At 42.3% G+C, this 18,394-nt stretch overlaps 1 protein-coding gene across 3 annotated transcripts in view; it reads left to right on the top strand.

The window, feature by feature from the left end:
• Basp1 (brain abundant membrane attached signal protein 1) overlaps positions 1-18,394 on the top strand; it is a 52,377-nt gene that overhangs the window by 15,576 nt on the left and 18,407 nt on the right. The window contains exon 1 of one of the 3 annotated variants that reach the window (XM_059276397.1): positions 16,591-16,708. The exons of 1 other annotated variant lie outside the window; for it this stretch is intronic. The gene's annotated coding sequence lies outside the window, so the exon portion shown is untranslated. Of the gene's footprint in view, positions 1-16,590; positions 16,709-18,394 lie in introns of those variants that run through there. One more of the 3 variants, XM_059276399.1, reaches the window with a different exon arrangement.

The raw sequence follows: 18,394 nt of genomic DNA on the forward strand, positions 1-18,394 counted from the left end.
CTAAGTACAGTTTAGAGTCCCTGACTTATCATTACTTCTCCTGATTCCTCACATGCCAAATTCCATGTGTCATTTGTTCTTGGTTCATATGGATTTTATGGTTGGAATGTCTAAGGAGCTGGAAGGACAGGATATGATGTTTGAGCAGCAAGCAGATTATGACACTAGCTAGTGTCTGGGTGACTAGTCTACCTTTAACATGTATTGCCAGGCATCTGATAGGTTTCTTTCTTTCTTTTTTTTTTTTTTTTTTCATTTTCCTCATCTTGCCATTTCTTTAAATTTCTGATGATGATATTTGGTTTTAAAATTGGAGAATTCAGCAAGAAAAGCTACCGTGGATTACTAAGGGGCTGAAGGCATGAGTGTTGGAGATGTTAAGGTTGCGCTGTGGCTGGCCTCTTGGAAACCTCGTGGATGGGCCTCAGTCTGTTGGCAGTGTAGCTGATCCTTCTCCCCGCATTGAATACGGGATGATTGTTCTGTTCCTACTATTCACTCTCATTGGGTTAGAAGAACATGGTACACACTTAAGCATCTGAGACTTTGAATAAACATATTTTTTATGTAGCTGAAAGTTGCAAAAATTACTCTAGTAATGAATTCCCTTTCCCTATTAATGATGAATAACAGTTGTAAAAGAGGTCCATGTGTTTCCCAAGTCCTCCCTGGAAATCTATGATGAAGAAATGGTCTCTGCTCTGTTAATTTCAACATTCGAAAATCCAAACCGCAGTAAAAATATTATGACATTAATTTTTATTTGTTGATGGAGTTGGGAGACACAAGGATTTATTATCTTTTTTTTTTTTTTTTTTAAAGGAACATGCAGGCAAGTAAGTAAACCGGCAATTACAGGGAGATAAGTATCGGCCTATAGATTCACTAGACTCCGCCCTCAGAATAGGCATTAAATCAGCTCTGTCAGCCACCAGCCTTTGCCCTTCCTCTTTTGCTGCTGTCTATCTGTAGATCTGAAGCCACGCGAGATAGCCCAAGTTCAATTATCTATTACTAAAAGAGTTTAATGTAAAGAGCTCTGTAGACAATGCAGGGGAATTCTGAATTGATTCCGTTTCATTCAAAGGTCTTAATCACTAGAAACAAAAAGACATTTAAGTATCTTAAGTTTCCATTAAAACTCAAGCCTTTGGGGGATTAGATACAGAAGGAAAAGCCTTCCAAGAGGAGCCAATGTGAACCCACAGTGAGAGTGTGCTTTGATTTTTATATGGGCAGTGAATTCTTGGAGGTGCCAGATTTCTTGAGGAAGTGTCCCTTGTAGTCGGAAGGTGACAGTTTACCCGTGACAGCACAGGCCACTTGGTTTGGAAAACAGGAAAAATTGCTGTGGTTCCAACCTTCAAAATCTTAAGAAAAGCTGCCAGTCGTTCACAAGATCTTTCAACTCCTTCCTGTAGAGAAGTTCTTACTGAATCCAAGGAATGAACAGTGTTTGTTCTTTGTTCTGAATCTAGACAAGAGTGTAATGGCCAGCACAAAGAATTTCGGGGCTGTGGAAGGGACTCAGAGCTACAAGGATGAAGGGGGTTTATAAAAGGGAAGTGTTTTGTTTTGATAAAATATGATCTGAACGAGTCAATGTAAGTTTTTTGCAAGGCTAGCATTGACATCAGATTATTACCCATAACTGTTTTCCGTAAGTGTACTTCTGTACATGCCTAGACAGATGTGGGTATGATTTCTGCCCTAAAGTGCTGGCTTCCTTTGACTCCTGAATAGCTTCAGATTAGACCATTGGCCATGGTTTCTTTCTTTTTTTTTTTTTAATTTCTCATAAAACTTGGGTAGAAGTTATCAACCAGCCTCATTGCCAGTCCAGCCTTCACCCTCTACTGTTTCTATTCCTGTCATCTGGAGGGGATGATCGATTGACTTCGTAGGGAAACTCCTGGACATTTAACCCTGTCTTCCTGGTCTTTGCTTCCCTAGAATTTCATAGAGTACTTGGCCCAGTGTAGTTGTTTAATGTGAACTTTGAGGCAATTTTATTACCTTGCTAGAAGAAAAACAGAACCAATTTATTATTACTCTTTTATTTACCTTGTGGGAATCATGGGCAAGTCACCTGGTGTTGGTTCCCGGGCTGATATATGGAAATTATTGCTACGTAGTTACGTGGCTTCTATGCCCTGAAAGCATGTCCTAAAAGCTTGGTTTTCATGTCATTATTGGAAAAGAAGCAGAAATAGTTTAACAATAGGAATGAAAGGTTCATTTAATGACACTGATATTTGAGATTCTAAGAGTTCAAATATAGTGAGCTGTGCATTCTCTTTATTAGATCCTTATCTTTTTCTTACTAGATCATCTTGGTTTACACAAACCACAGTTCTCAAAGAATCTGCTTATGCTACTGTGTAATTCTTCTGGAATTTAAAATACCTGGGATGTTTCAGTATACCTTGCAAGCTCCCTAGTGGAATCTTCCAGCCCACACCACAGTAAACAACCAAGAATTCTTCATGGACATGGAATTAGGAAAACTGATGAACTGGTCTAGTCTGGGCCAAAGAACTCCCTCAGAGTTCTTCTGGCATGCTATTCCAAACTAAGGCATAGACGGAGAGTCTGTTCTCAACACGAGTGATTTAGAGACTTGCACAGTTAGAAGGACCACTATCCAAGTCTCCAGCTGGAGACTCTGGAAGTGAGAGACTTCAGTGGTCTCCAACCCTGTTCTTCTGTGCGACTGTCTCCTGACATGGAGGCCTTGTAGTCTGGTGTCACTAAGCCACACAGAGACACAAAAGACGCTGTCATTTCTTAAGTACTTATTTGGGAGTCAGACACTTGTCTTCCTCTGGGTAGTGTTCCTTCTTTGAGTGATCTAATCGCCCATCAGTTGGAACTCCCCAGGACACCTCAGTGTGGGCTTTGACTCAGGATATTTTTGTGAACAATACCTAATCATTGTCTAGGTGCCTTTCTGTGTGTGTGTGTTTGTGTGTGTGCTTTATCTAGTCTCCTTTTTCAGAACGGAATTAACTCTCACAATTCATTGCCTTTCCTCACTGTTTCACAGTTCCGCAGGCAAAGGTGGCTGCTGTTTCTGCCCAACTCATCTTCATGGCTGGCACGCTGAGTTTTTATTTCACTAAAATAAAACTTCAAAGAACTGGAAGAACCTCGGGCCTCCCTCCTCTCCCTTTCAACTAACACCTACTGATGTTTATCTTGGAAATAATTTGATGCCTATTTGATGAAACCTGTAGTTAAGTGTGTTAATGGAGACTCATGCCAGCTTTAGGACAATGTGGATAGACTTTTAATAGTCTGTGTTGAGACTTAAACACTCACAAGGTCTGTGGAACCCGTGAGAGCTGGGATGAAAATGCTTGTCTGGTCCCCAGGTCACCTCAGTGGAATGTCTAAAGCTCTGTCATAGTTGGATCCCATCTGAGATTAAGATACCCCGCTTTCTGTTAACTTTTCCATGTTGTCTCCTTCCCAGCACTGTGAACTGGACGTAATTTCTGACAAATAGGTACTGTGGAACCCAAGGTGTGTAACTGCTATAGTATGACTCATTGTGAATTGTATTTAATTACTGATAGGACTTCATGAGTTTTCAGAGATTGTGCAGAATTGTCTTGGAGGTAGGTGTCAACTATTTCACACCTATTTTCTGTTTAACTTGTTTATCTTCAGCAAAGTTTCCTTGTCTTTCCAAATGGGGACTTCCGAGTTTGATAATAAATGGTTAGGAAAGAGGAAAAACTGGTTTGGCCCCCACTCTTAGCTGTATAAGAAGGCTACTTAGCTTGGTTCACCTGGTGGGATGTGTGAATGAGCTGAGGACTGAAGCCACACGACTCTCCTTTATCTGAATAATCAATTGACACATATCTAAATATTACACATGGCCTTCAGCACTTTCTGAATGAAGATATGAAGTATGAGGGAAATCCTCTCATTTACTGTAGGAAATAGTTTTTTTTGTTTGTTTGTTTTGTTTTTCGAGACAGGGTTTCTCTGTGTAGCTTTGTGCCTTTCCTGGAACTCGCTTTGGAGACCAGGCTGGCCTCGAACTCACAGAGATCCGCCTGCCTCTGCCTCCTGAGTGCTGGGATTAAAGGCGTGCGCCACCACCGCCCGGCAGGAAATAGTTTTTTTAGGTCAACAAATTGAGGGTATGTTTAAAGTAGGTCTTTATTTATTGAACTTTTTTGAGACAGTGTCTCACTATGTTGCCCTAGCTGTCTTGAAACTTATTTTGTAGGCTAGGCTGCCCTGGAGCTCGCAGAGATCCTCCTGCCTCTACCTCCAGAGTGGCCAGGCCCTGCAAAATAGGTCATTGTTAGTAAACTCAGCAGAGGGCCTTAAGTTTGGTGACAGTCATGGACCCCAGGCTCAGTGTGTCCAGCAGAAGTGACTTGGGCACTTGTACAAAGATTTCTAGCCTTCCAACACCTTTTCTGGGGCTTGAAGTGAGGCCGAGCCTGTTGACCGGGGGATTCTGATATGTGTGGCATATTTGCATGTGTTAATACCCGTTCACAGTTGGCAACACACACTTGGGTTAGTGAAATAAGACTCCTGCTCCATTGTGGGGAGGGGGGTGAAGAGGAAGTAATGGGGAATGGTGAGTATGACCAGAGCATGTGACATACATGTATGACTATGTCACAGGAAATCCATCATTCTCTATGATTAATTTACATAATTTCATTATGATTAATAATAAAAGACTCCTGACCTAGATTCCAGATCTGTTAGTTTATGCTGAATTAAACCCTTTTTCTCTGGAAACTGCTGTAAAGGAAGTGTTACTACAGTAGAAAGGTAATGTTTGCTCTCTTTCTTGAGTAGTCTCTGGTAATAAGCACTGTTTATAGAGACCAGGTAGACAGTTGAAACTGTGCTATGCTTTCACTGGATTGTCTCTGTCCAGAACTTCTGTATTAGAGCCTAGTACCCAATGATAGCACACTGAGGGGAGGAGCCTTTCAGGATGTGTGTCATGAGATTAGGGTTCTCCCAGAAGTCAACGGGAACATCCTCTCCTCCTTGGTTCTCTGTTGTAGACATCACAGCATTGAGAGAAGTGGACATAGCTTGTTTATAATTCCCTCAGACTCAGGATTTTGTCACAGGCATAGGAGTGGGCTAAGACAAAAGACAGACAAGGGATTGATAAGGAGACCAGGTTGTTGGAATTTTGAACCTAAGCCAATAGTATAAAACTATTATTTCAGGGAAATTGAAGCTAGTCAAAGATTTATTTTTAAAATTGTATTAAAAAGCACGTTACGGTCTCTTTTAATTACAATGTTATGAAATAAAATCTTGTAGTCTGTGGCACACACCCTTGCCTTGTGCTTATGTTCCAAGCAGTCTTGCATGGTTTATAAGAATACACAGCTGGGGGAGGCAGGTTCTATTGATATCCTCTTTGTACAGATGAGGAAGCTGTGGGTCATAGTCCGGGTGATCCATGATATCCTACCCTACTTTATTATGTTCACGTTTTTCATTGATTGGCAATATTCCAGTCAATTAAAAGTACAGTTTAATTTGCTGCTCTCAGCTTAAGTTCTCTGATTTCTTCAAGCAGGTGCTCTACATCGACTGCAATAGTAGGGGTGAAGGGAAGACCCAGAAATGTTTTAGGTCTGTGTTGGAACTCGAGTGATGCCCTTTCCAAAGAAGGTTCTTTTCTCCAGATCATTGCACTGTTATGGGTGGGAATCTGGCCTACGGGGCACATCTCAGGAACAGATTGGAGGATGGACAATTCAAGAATATGCCAGAACACTAGCACCTAGAGGCAACATAAAAACTCAGGCTTTCTGAAACCCAGGGTTTTTAAAATAATAAAATCGAGAGGGTACCTGAACTGAGATATTGAGCCACTATGCCTCTGTTAAATGCAGTACTACATTTCAAGGGTAAGTGGGTATCATCAAAAGAAAACACCCTCCCATTCACTCCCATTCTGCATGTTCTCTTGATTGACAGGAAGAGGAAGACAGTTTTATTATTCTGTTCCCTGGAATAGGAAGTCATTCTTGTTCTTACAGTAATAGTTTTAGCAATTAGAGTGAACTGTAGAAAAATCTGTGGTTTCTTTTTGCTTCTAAATTTTGTCAGTGAGTCAGTTAGTAAAAACGGCAAAGGAGAAGAAGAAAGGCAGGAAATGGTAGAAGTTCTCGAGGGTATTTTCATCTGTAACGAGCAGAGGTAAGAATGACCTGGTGGTTTTTTCTCTCTTCCTCTTTAATAACATATTTTCCAGATAAGTTTCATTTTCATAGCTAAATTGAGCAGAAGGTTCAGATACTTGCCATATGTCTGCCCTTCCCACGCCTGCACAGCCTCCCCATTCTCCACCTTCACTACCAGAGTGGTGCTTCTGCCACAGTTGGTGCAGCTACATTGATGTGTGCCTGACACCCTAATCCATCCTTTGCAGTAGAGTTTATGTTTGTTCTTGTACACTGTACAGGTTAGAAGAAACTTACTGTATGTCCACCATTACAGCATGACAATCTTTCCTCCTCTTCTGTTGATTCTGGTTCTGGGGAATAGAGTTCTGAGCCATGGAGGCAAGTGTGCTGCTCAGCGACATCTCCTAACTATTTGTCTCTTAATAGATGCTCACGTTGGGACTGCTCATTTAATTTCCGAAGGGTTCAGTGGTGATAAGAGCATTTGTTAGGTCACTGTGCCCGTTTAAAGAGTGCGTGCTGTTTCCAATTACAACTTTAAATCACAAACGTTAACGTTATGTGTAAATGGCACAGACTAGCTCCACTTGCTCGTGTCTTTCCAGGGTGGAGGTAAATCAGAAACAAAAGTCAGCCTAGTTAACGAAAGGCACTCGGTGCTGATGGCCCAGGCATATCTGTAGTATGCACTTAGAAGACTCAAGCTGAGGCAGGAAGGGCAGCAAGTCCCAGGCCTGCCTAGGCCACAGCAAGGTCAAGCCCAGCCTGGGAAACTTAGTCACGGCTGATTCAATATTAAAAGTTATAAAAGGACTTGGAATACAGCTCATCCATAGAGTACTGGGGTTTTAATCCAGTAACACACTCCTGCCCCTCCTGCCCCCTTCTCTCTCTCTCTCTCTCTCTCTCTCTCTCTCTCTCTCTCTCTCTCTCTCTCTCTCGCTATTTGCCTTCTAAAATGATTTTTTTAACTCTCTCTCTCTCTCTCTTTCTCTCTCTCTCTCTCTCGCTATTTGCCTTCTAAAATGATTTTTTTAACGGAGGAGCTAAGTCAGCTGACATGTGCTTATGCTTTGTATCAGTGTTCCCAATTCTGTAAACCTGTACCCTTCATAAAATCTGGGTTGTAGAGTACCATATATGTCCAGTGTAAAGGAGAATATTCTGGAACACTTATAGTATATATAGTTGACATCAAGCTGTTGTGGTAGATGATGAATGGGTATCATGATAATTCCACCTGGCTGTAAGCTGGCGTTTCATCCATTATTGGTGTCTGCTCTGGTATGAGCCCACTCCTCTTCCTTAGCTTGTGTTAGCTGTTAGAAGTTGACATGTGATGTCTGCCGCATGCTGTTGTAAAGATAAGCTGGGCACACAGTCACCTGCCTGCGGTGTGCTGCTCCTGACATCCCTTCCTTGCTCTCTCCCCCAGTTTGGAGACTCTTTGCTTCCTTTAAAGCACTTGTGGTACCTTAAGCATTCTGTTGGTAAATTTGTCTTTCTCATTTGTGCAACTGGAGGATGGTGTGGTTGGAGAGCCTGCCTTGACCTGGGACTTACCATCTCCTTTCCTAGCCTGCGGTATAAGCACTGTGCTATCAGGCCTCATTTTTGTCTTCATGGCTATGTCTTTGAGACTCCAGATCTTGGTTTTTAGTAGAAATTTGACCACAGCCAACGAAGAACACCTTAGCTCTTGCCATAGTGCTCATCAAACATAGTAAGTTCTGAGTACCTTAAGGAACTGAGTGAATTAATTCTTTGTGTGTATTTACAATGTAAACTGTGAAGCAGAGTTAAAGATTCATAACTGATATCTTATATTCTCAAATATTGGGAGATAGAGTTCAATTTGATGAGCTTTCATAAGCAAAATTCTTTCTCATGCCTTCTGATAGAAATACATACATTTTACATTTCCAAAGTCTGGGGACAGAAGGATGAGGTGAGTGGTTGGTCAACATCTTGTATGGGTCTGACTGTCTGTCTTTCAATCAAGTATTATCTCATGCCAGTAATTAGATTTGTGTCCCCACATGATCTACTTTACACATAGGATTTGGAATGATGTCATTTTGTCTGGTTTGTTTTATATGTACAGGTAAAATTTTACTGATCTTTAAATATGAATAAGACAGAAAAAGACAGGAAAACACATTCTACTTGAATGATATGAATGTAGGTGTGTATGTGTGTATGTATGCATGTATGTGTGTGTATATGTATGTGTGTATTATGTATATGTTTATGTATGTATGTATTTTGGTGAGTATCTAGGACTCTGTATTCTAATTAATTACTACAAGTGTTTGTGATTGACATTGGCCATGCTCTGAGGACTTCTGGGAGTCATTTCCTCCTATTTCTCATCCCAGGCATCACACACACACACACACACACACACACACACACACGTTATAGTTTATAAAATTTACCCCCAAACCAATTTAGAAATAAAACCTTTCCCCCTGTAGAGGCTACCAAATAAGTAATACTAAATCAATGTTTGTTCTCTCCCTCTGTGAAGATGGCATGCATGTTATCATTAGGAACACTATTTTCTCAGTAGAGCTAGTCTGCTAATATCCAGTTGTTAAAAGATACTATAAATGATAACTCTAAAATGCCAAACACTTGTACATCTATATTCAGGAGATCAGACATAAATACCTCCATGTTTCCATAATAAATTCTGTTTTCATGAGCATTCTTACTTCAGCAATTTCATCTCTGAAAGTCTGAGATTTGTGATCAATAAATTTTAAGTTCTATGGCTTTTAAAATTATTGCTTTCTCCATAAAAATTACAAGTTTTTCATTCCCGTTAGATCTCGAATCTTTTTGGTCTTAATATGTAAGTTTCTCAAGAAACAAACAGAAAAATTTCTGTAGTGTGGGAAGGAAAAAAATGGAGAAAAGGAGATGGGATGTAGGTAGAAAAGGGCTAGAGTTCCTGGCAAACCCAGGTGTTCAATGAAGTACCAGGATGCAAAAAAAGATCATCTGTGGAATTCCACAGTCCGGGTGAAAACGGGAACTGTCGAAAAGCACAAACAAATTGCACAGTATCATGAAATACGTAGACAGAGAAAGAAATATCCAGGAGACTCAAGAATAGGAAACAGTCAGCTATTTTCTGGAACAGTAGGTTGTCTCATGGCCAGGGTCATGTCATTCTCCTGGGTATTTCAAGTCAGCCTCCTTTCTCTAGAATTTGGAGGATGCTTCTCTGCCGGAGTCTTGCCTTCAACCTGAGGGGATGACCTTTACTCCCTTGGAGAACATCAGAGACCGCCCCGACAGGCACAGAAACTCCCTGGTTATGGACAGGTTCTAGATTGCAGAATCTGAGACAACCCTGAAAAGATCAGACAGAATGTTGGTAGGAGGCCAATGGGGCTGATTTCTCATTAATTCATGGCAACCAACTAAAGGAATAGAGCCAAGGTTTCCAATCTACAAATGACTCCCCGGATCCTGTAGGGGGAAGGGGAGGCTCATCAGTGACAGACAAACAGTCTAGTTAGCTTGAGAAGTGTAATCTAGATTTAAAATGCAGTCCGGGTTATTACCTTCGTTACTGCTACTTAAGTGAAACTTTGTTAAGTATCAATCAGTACTAGAGAGGTTGCGGCATACCTGGGGTGAACCATCTTTCTGACCAGGCAACTTGGAAACATCTGGAGTGGCCACCTTTCTGTTAAAGGTCTTTGAAGAAGTTGCACCCACCCTCCCCAGGCCCTGATGAACTTTTTGTGAACTTTGAGAGTCACCCAATTTTTAATCTAATCTTGGATTACCTTGTACGAATGGTTTGGATTTCTTAGCGTTAGCTTGTTACAATGTAAACGTCTGAAGTAGTGGCCTCTGAGTGTCAGGCCTTGGATCTAGGTGTCAGAATGTGAGAATGTGTCCTGCAGTTTGGGGGCTATGGATCACAACTTTTATATACGTCAGCCATTTCTTTATTGTTAGGTCTTCATTTAGTTTAAAGGATTGAAACTATAAATGTTTCCTTGTCTTCATTTAATTATGAAGAAGTAGGTTAAATACCAGACAACCCAACGAATGTATTTTCTGTGCCCTCTGGGGCTTTGAGACTGATTCAAAGTTGTAGCACTCACCACGGATGCTGCTTCTTCAAAAGGTAGCTGAGACTGGGAACCAGCTTTGATGTGGCCTATTAGGTTTCCGGGCCAGCGTTTAAGCCAGCCTTGCATGGCATGCTGCCTCTCTCAGACTTGTGGAACCTGGGTCTCTTTCGCTGTGACACAGTGGCAGGTGTGCAGCAAGGCCAGGTCAGGGCTCTTGGCTCTTCAGGTCCGAGTTCACATTTGACATTAACTTTGGGAGACTTCATGCGATGTGAGTCAAGGGAATAAATGCTTTGCAGGGGACCTGAGCAGTGGTTGGCATTTCTGTATTCTGTCCATTGGTGCCCCCTCCTTCCTGGAAAGGGTGCCGGGGACACTGGATCCTTGTATCCCAGGCTGCCATGAAGTCCTAGACTCACACTCAACAGGCTTTCTCTCTTGCTTTCATTGGTTTAGTTGCACTCATAAACACCCAGATCTTTGTGGGCAGATGCTTCCAGGCTAGTCTGTAGCCAGTGACTTTGTCTTATTTACACGGGTGTGTGTAGACCGGTTGTCAGAATTCTCACTTCAGATGTAGCCAGAGCAACTTTTTGGTTTACTTGTAGATCTAGCCTTGTCCCTTCCTAAAGCTACAGTTAAAGGACCCACTTTACACCCAGTGCCTACCCTACGAGGCACTTTGGTGACTTTATCCTGACTTTAGTCTTATTCATTTGATGTGAAAATAGTGATGTTACACTTTTAAGGAAGGTTTTTGTTTTTTCCTCTCTCATAGTCTGTTGTTTTTCTGCGAGCTGGATAAGTTTTGTAATTAAAAGTTTTTCCAAGTGTCGGTGTATCGTGGTGTTAGTTCTATATTGGACTGTCAGTCTGTTTGCTGTTAACTGAAGGAAGGCTGCTACAGAAACCTATCAGAAGGTTTCCCTGCTCCAGCTTGAGTTCAGTTGTAGTGCGGGTAGTGATGATGTTTACTTGTCATTACTATATGAGGGCCCAATGCCATGCCATGCCTCAACATCCTCACATTCTCCTTGCATTAATAAAACAAAATTCAGCTGGGTGGTGGTGGCGGCGCATGCCTTTAATCCCAGCACTTGGGAGGCAGAGCCAGGCGGATCTCTGTGAGTTTGAGGCCAGCCTGGTCTACAGAGCGAGATCCAGGACAGGCACCAAAACTACACAGAGAAACCCTGTCTCGAAAATAAATAAATAAATAAATAAATAAAACCAAATTCAGACACTACCGTGTTCTTTCAAGCTCCAAAGGCAGGAAGCCAATGTGCTCTACTGTACAATGTAAATGACTTCCCGCCTGCAAACTAGCACCAAGTCTTAAAACAAGCATGCCCACATTAAACAAAATGACACAGAATGGCTGTCTCTTGGGGGAAATATATATGATGCTTATATACACCGGTGCACCTATTTTAGGACTTCTGAATTCCTTTCCTTCCTTCTTGTTCCTTGTTCTATGGCTCTACCATCTCCTGGGGGAGGCCTAGCTCAAAATCTTATTAAGCATTAACATATGCTCACATCCTAAATTAAATGTAATTTGCAAAATTAGAAATATGTTGAGTTGTAAAACTAATTGGCATACCTATTACTGCAGAAGAACACTAATTAAAATCTGGAGGTCTTCATCGTTGTGGTCTAGGGGCGTTACTGACTTGAGATCTCACTTTCTAGCCTGCCTGTGAGCTCAGCCACTCTCGCTTGCCTGTACAGATCCTATCTGTTGCTGCTGGTCTTGCATCCACTCTTCTCTTGGTGGGGTGAACCTGTGTGTGGCACAGTAAACGTCAGTCTTAGTGCACCCTTCCCCTAGTGACTAGAAGATGCCATCTACGCCCCTCTTGGGCTTTTGGGCTGGCAGTTGCCTCCTGAGCTGTGGGGCAAGGAATGTCTGGATGGATGTCATTAACTAATGAGAAGTTTCAAAAGCCAGATGGAGTTACTGCTTTGAGATTTTCTGTTTTATTCAATCAAGGTAGAGTCAAAATAAAAACATGAAGAAGAGAAAGGGGTTGTGTAAGTGATTTTCAGTTGAGCTAACTGAACTGGAAGCATATGTATGCATGCTTCTCTTTCCCTGTCTTCTATTTCTTTCATTTTGGTCTTGGAAGACTAGTTCTCCTGTAGTTCAATCTGGTCTTGAACTCTCTCTGTTAAATTTGAACTCTTGATCATCCTGCCTCCACTTCTCGATTATTGGGATGACAGGTGTGTGCCCCCTTGCCCTGCTTGTCTGGTTTTTCGTATCTTGCAATGGAATTGTAAAAAGATTTTAAGTGAAAGGAGAGCACAAGAGATCACATGCAAGGCTAGTAGTGCTGATAGTGAGATCCCAACATTTGTGGTGGGTAGTGGAGTGCTTAATGGTTCTCATCTCTTAGCTTTGAATACAAGAGAAAGAATAGGTTCAAGCAGATGAGAAATAGGTAGCTGTCCTCTCATTTGGGGAAACTCTGAGCTGGAGGTTTTTGAGAGTTGTCCATCTGGTTGGTGTACCATTGTGCCTGAATGTGAAGCCTAGGCATGAGAGTCAGTGGTCTGGACATCATAGCATTTCAGAGGCTCTGGAAACTCAGAGGGGTTTAATGTCTTAACAAGAGCAAGACTACATGAGGGGGACCCAAGGTGATACTCTCAGGAATGTTTGGAATCAGCCCTGGACAGGAGACAAGAGCCCAGGCTAGACTTAATAATGGAAGAGAGCAGTCTGGGGAGAAACTCATGGTATGAAGCAGATAGCATTTCTTTTCTCTTCCTTTCACAATTGGATGATTTTCTGATATGAAACCATCATAGAGATGAGTATTTCAACTTTGGAGTGGGTCAGGCATGATGTGACCACAAGGACCCCACAAGGCCATGCCATCTGCTCAAGGAGAGTATTTTTTTTAATCTGTCACTTTAAATTTTATAAATAACCTCTCACATATTACCAACCCCTATGACTTGCCCAGTGTGTTGACCTGCAAGAGCTGTGTTTCTGTTGCATCCTATGTTTCTTTGCTGTCAAGAAGTCTTAGTTATAAACAAACAAACAAGGACCCTCTGCAACCCCTAAACAGCCCCCTTCCCCAACTCTCTTTGTTCCCAACTGTGTGCATTCCCACGTGCCATTCTTCCTCAGTGACCATCCTGTTGAAAGCTAGCTCGTGTCTCATTCATCTTTGCGGTCCCATTAGACTGAGCCAAAGATTCCCATCTGGTCATTGGGTAGAGGCCTTTCGCCCGAGATTGATACACAGTCCAGCAAACACTCTCTGTCTATTTCCTTCACTTTCCTGCCGACCTGGGTCTGCATATGGAGCCCACAGCTTCATATTTGTGACCTTCCTGTCTCAGCTCCCCAAGAGCTGGGCTGACAAACGTGTTGCCACTCACACCACTCCCAGTTAGCACATTCAAGGGCCAGGCAGGAACTGTTTGTTGCTGGCTACTCAGTGTCTGCCTCAGTTATTCAGCTTTGCTCTTGGGGTGCGAAGGAGCAACAGGCAGAGTCGGTGAACAGCGAAGCCTGAGTTCTGGTGGAACTTCATCTCTGGAGATCCCCCACCCCCCATTTGCTGGTTGCTGCTCTGGAAGAAGAGGTTAAGTTCTGGAATTTCCAGCTTTAATCCGACAAATAAAATCACCTGACAGAACCGAAAATCCGCCGTTGCTGTTCTTCATCTGCAGGGTTCAGGGGACTTAGCTACGGTTCTAAAAATTCCTTGTCTTTACAGTGTTACCTTTCATAAGCGAATCATGCCTTTAGGAGGACAGCCGCAGTCTGAAGACAGAGGCTCCTTTGGTTCTGCATTTCCATTTCTCCTGCTTGCTTTCGATAAACTTGAACAACCAAACTTCTCCCAGTATCTTAAAATGAACCATATCTTTCAAAACTTCCCTTCGAATTCAGTTGATTACCAAACCGAGAGGCCAAGTGACTTTGATTGCCACATCTGTGTTGGCCGATGCCTGTGCGCTTACAGGCTGGAATCCATGGTCGAGGGAAGGCTTGACCTCTCACATTATTAGTCAGCCCATGTGTACTTTATCCACCAGCAGTGAGAAGATAACTAAGTCACGCGGGAGGCTTTATGGAACCTAAGACTCTTTCAGGGTTAATTACCACATACGGTGCTTTGTATTTGTTTGTGATATGTAAGGATCTATCTGGCTACTTGAGAAAAGGAATCTGCATTTAGGTGCTTGGACAATGTATTCTAATTGGAAATCTTTATTGGCACCATACTTGAGAATATTTAGTATTTTGAGCTAGACTAATCTTGAGGGGGATTTTTTTTTCTGTCAAAGAAAAGAGCAAGCTAGTACTTTAATATCTTATATGCAAATGCATGCTGATTGTGGAAAAAATGAGCATGATTCATTTTTAAAAGACTCAAAAGCAGTTTCTCTACTCTGTGTTAGCAGTTAATTCACATTTATTGGTAATTGAAAAAGTTAAGTTTCTGTGAAAACAACTGTAGTTCAAGCTCTTTTTTTTTAAATATTACTTTTCCCATGAAAGGTTGTATGTAATGCAGGGGTGTAGAGGCCCATATCTAGCAAGTATGTATCTGCCATTGGTGCCCCTCCTGCCTACAGAGCTTAAAATAATTCTGGTATGAGTGACTTCTGGATGGCGGATTGACTGGGGGTAGGTATGGGGGTGGGATGGGAAGACCTGTTGAGGCTGAGAATGTCACTAATTCTAATTCTAAGGAAAGGGATGTGGTTTTGTCCAAGAGGATTGTTCTGATTTTGTGGAGATATATATATATCTCGTTTCCAGGCCACAGTTAGATGGAATCAGTCTGGGTGCAAAAGTAAAATGAGGTAGTTTGATTAGTGGGTTGTTTGTATATAGTAAGATCTTGATGATGTTTTAAAATAAACTGTCATTTGTTTTTCAGAGTTTAACTTGACAAAAAGTGCAAGTCCCAAGTGTAAGCCATCACAAAACGTGAAATGTGTGACCCAGACCACTGAGAGTTTAGTCTAACTCTCGTTCTAACCCTAAGACATGTTAGGATTGTGTGAGAAAAAAAAGAGAGAGGCCACTGAGAAATGGAGAGAGTAAATATTTCTCTCCTTAGGGAGCTTTTAAAGTTTGATTTTCTGTTCACTGAGGAAGTAAGAGTTTCGTAATGTCGATGTCACTCAGGTATAACCTGCGCTCTGGTTGCATTCACGCCCAGCACCTTCTCCTGTCCCTGACCCTTCTAGTCCATTTCCTGTTTCCAAATTCCCCTCTTTCTACTTTCATATCACACTATGTATCGTTTATGTTCCACGTAGGAGAGAAACGTGGCATCTGTCGTCAGAGTTGGCTTCGTCCGACATCTCACTTCAGTCAGAGGCGTGTGATTCAGAAAGCAAAGAACACAAGCTGGTGGGGGCGGGGGATGGACGCACGTTTGTTCACGATTGCGGGAACGGTGGAAACGTGAAGTAGTCCAGCCACTATGGAAACTGGTATGGAAGTCCCCGAAAAGTTCAAAAGCAGGACTGTCACTATGGCTGAGCCGCTGACAGGTGCTTGCCTTGCTGGCCTGTCCACTGAGTTCCACCTCAGAATCATGGTAGAAGGAGAGCTGATTCTTCAGCATCGCTCTCCGACTTCCATACCCACTGCGACACACACATTACCTGCATTCACACACACACAACACACACACACACGTACAATCATAATACATTGAAACTCTAATGATCACGTGGTCTATTCATACTACATCTGGAAATATATCAAAAGGACTCTAAGACAACATACCACAAAGATACCTGTACATCCATGTTTCTTACAGGACTGCTCACAGTAGCCAAGTTGTGGAATCAGCCAGCAGTAGATGAATAGACACACACTAGACACACACACACACACACACACACACACACACACACACACACACACGGGGAGGGGGGCCCGGGGGGGAGGGAGGGAAGGAAGGGGAGAGAGCGTGGAGTGTTATTCAGCCATAAACAACAAATTATGTTATTGTGGGAAAATGGATGGAACCTGAGATTGCCAAATGAAGAGAGCAGATCTTTAGTGCCATCGACACTGGGTATCTTTATTTCAGTAGCTATCATGTAGTACAGCCTGTTTCAGTTGGTGCCAAAGGAAGTAACATTCTGGTTCTGATCACTATCTCTGTCGATGTTCCCAGCTTAGGCACGGCCTCGGCTAGTTTCAGCTCACCCTCTGCTTCTCCTTGGTGATTTCAGCTGACTGAAGATGTGGCTTTGGTACACACACACACACACACACACACACACACACACACACACACACACACGCTTTATGTGATAATTCTAAGCGGCAATGTTTTAAAATCCATTTCCCAAACATGTAACCAGTTTGAACCTTCAAGTGGACCGTCTGCAGGAAAGGGAAGGAAGGCGGCTCGTGACACACAGTAGGTCTGCAGTCAATTTTGTTTATGTCCTTTTTACCAAAGACAGTGTCACTGTTGTACTCACATGTAACAAAGTCAAAAGAAAATTCTACGTTTATCATATTTGTGTCTTTGATTCATGGGATTTTTTTTTTTTTTTTTTTTTTTGGTTTTTCGAGACAGGATTTCTCTGTGTAGCTTTGGAGACCAGGCTGGCCTTGAACTCACAGAGATCTGCCTGCCTCTGCCTCCCGAGTGCTGGCATTAAAGGCATGCACCACCACCGCCCTGCTTTTTGTTTAAAAAAAAAAAATCATGGGATTTTTGAAGTGAAGTAGCTCAGTTGTTTTGTAAAGGAGATTTTGTGTGTGCTGCTATGGATATGTGAGGGAAAGGTCCTGGGTTTTTGGTTCAAAAAATCTATTTTAGGTCCCCTTGTCTTTTGTGAATGACCCAGTAAAACAATCTACCCATTTAATACTATAAAAGCTTCCTGCCTTAAAACAGGTTTGTGAGTATCTGTGCTTTCCTTACCATCTGAAAGGTGTATGAAATCTCTGGTCCCCATGTCAGTGTGTGGTTGCTCTCTGTGTTGAATCTCTTGCCCTTCATTGGCTGCCCTGGGCCAATCGGGAAATGTAATTTGTAATTCACCACTCCTGCCGGTACAATAGGGTAGGGAGTTGGAGTGGTGTAAGAATGGCTGTGTGCCACAGCCACAGGCAGGAGACATGGTAAAGTGCCTAGGAAAGGGTACCTGGTTTCTTCACCACTAGAGAGAATTTGTGCCTGCTCAATGAATCTGGAGATGCACTGTTACTAGCATGAGAGACTCAATTTTTGCACCTTTGTCTACATACTTCCCACATCACCTCATTGTACCCCATTTCCTAGCAGCTTACACCTTGGTCCATGTCTTAGTCAGTGCACCACAATTTTGAAGGGAGAATGAAGAAACCTTCACTGTGTATTTTTCTACTCTAGTTCTTGCAAAATAAATCAACTTTCTATTGTAGTTGATTTGCTAAAATTGTTTAAACTGCTTTATCTGACTTTGGTCCTTGGGCTGACCTTTGACCCTTTCAAGAAGCAGATTTGACCTGTGATGCTGACAGGAAATATCTACGAGAGGTCAGGGTTGGTCTGGTTTTTTCAGTGGGCGGCCGAGGTGTAGCGCAGAGTCAAGATGTTCATATGGTTTCTGAAACAAGTCTGTACATGGATTTGTAAGGCGTTCTCATTATGCACTTATTATTATCACACATTTTCATGAAGACCGATGTAGAGAGCTAAGAGATGCAATTCTAGACATTTATACCACAATCGCAGTAACCAACCCTGGGAAGTTAAAAGTGGCCTGTTCAACCTGAACAGTTAGTGTCAGGGCTGTGGTGAGGCACAGTCCTTGCCTGAACAGATGTTCAAAATTTAAAAACTTAGAAACCCCATGTAATGAACAAATTAGTTGGTCTTCTGTGGAGAGTAACTTGGGTCCTACTGAATGTCTTGAACAACCAGGGAGTCCATGTTCCGGTGGTTCTTAGGATCTGGGAAGCTGAATACCATCCTGGCAACATGTGGCCTCCAAGCTCAGTTTCTTGGCTTGCTCTCTCCAAATCTATAAGAAAAAAATGTTGATGGCTGATTTTTGTCTTGAATTTTGTGCTAAGGTTGGTGACAGGTTTCTGTCAGCTCTTTTCAGACTTTGTGC

Source organism: Peromyscus eremicus, chromosome 11 (assembly GCF_949786415.1).
Source record: "Peromyscus eremicus chromosome 11, PerEre_H2_v1, whole genome shotgun sequence".
Classification (NCBI taxonomy): Eukaryota; Metazoa; Chordata; class Mammalia; order Rodentia; family Cricetidae; genus Peromyscus; species Peromyscus eremicus.